This window comes from Phaethon lepturus, unplaced genomic scaffold (assembly GCF_000687285.1).
Source record: "Phaethon lepturus isolate BGI_N335 unplaced genomic scaffold, ASM68728v1 scaffold27724, whole genome shotgun sequence".
Classification (NCBI taxonomy): Eukaryota; Metazoa; Chordata; class Aves; order Phaethontiformes; family Phaethontidae; genus Phaethon; species Phaethon lepturus.
The window spans coordinates 1-446 of NW_010535919.1; positions in this window are offsets into that span (position 1 = coordinate 1).

Here is a 446-nt window from a genome sequence, read left to right on the forward strand (position 1 = left end):
CAGCTACGGACACCCTCTCCTGCCCACACACAACTAAGTGGGCTGGCCCAGACCCCACAGCCCTCTCTCCCTGCCCCTGGGGATCCTACCCCCTGCCCTGCCCTCCCACTCCCTGCACACGGGCTGGGATGCCAACAGCGCAGCCCACAGCTGGGGGGCTGTGGGGACAGCCCACGGTCTTTACTGGGCAGAAAAGCCAGAGCCACACGACAGGCCCGCCCTGCACCACAGCAGCATCACTGGTACAGAGGATTGACGGTTTCTCTCTGCCCAGGGCCAAATCAAGACACATCAAAGACCTGCAAAGCCTGCGGCTGTGCCCAGGAAGACACGTCTCTGTTGATGCTACCCACAGCCTCAGCACCGACAGATCCCGCAGCCCTGCCCCAAAGCACTGGGCCCAGCAGAGCACAGCGCACAACCCCTCGTGCCAGCCCCTGCAGGCA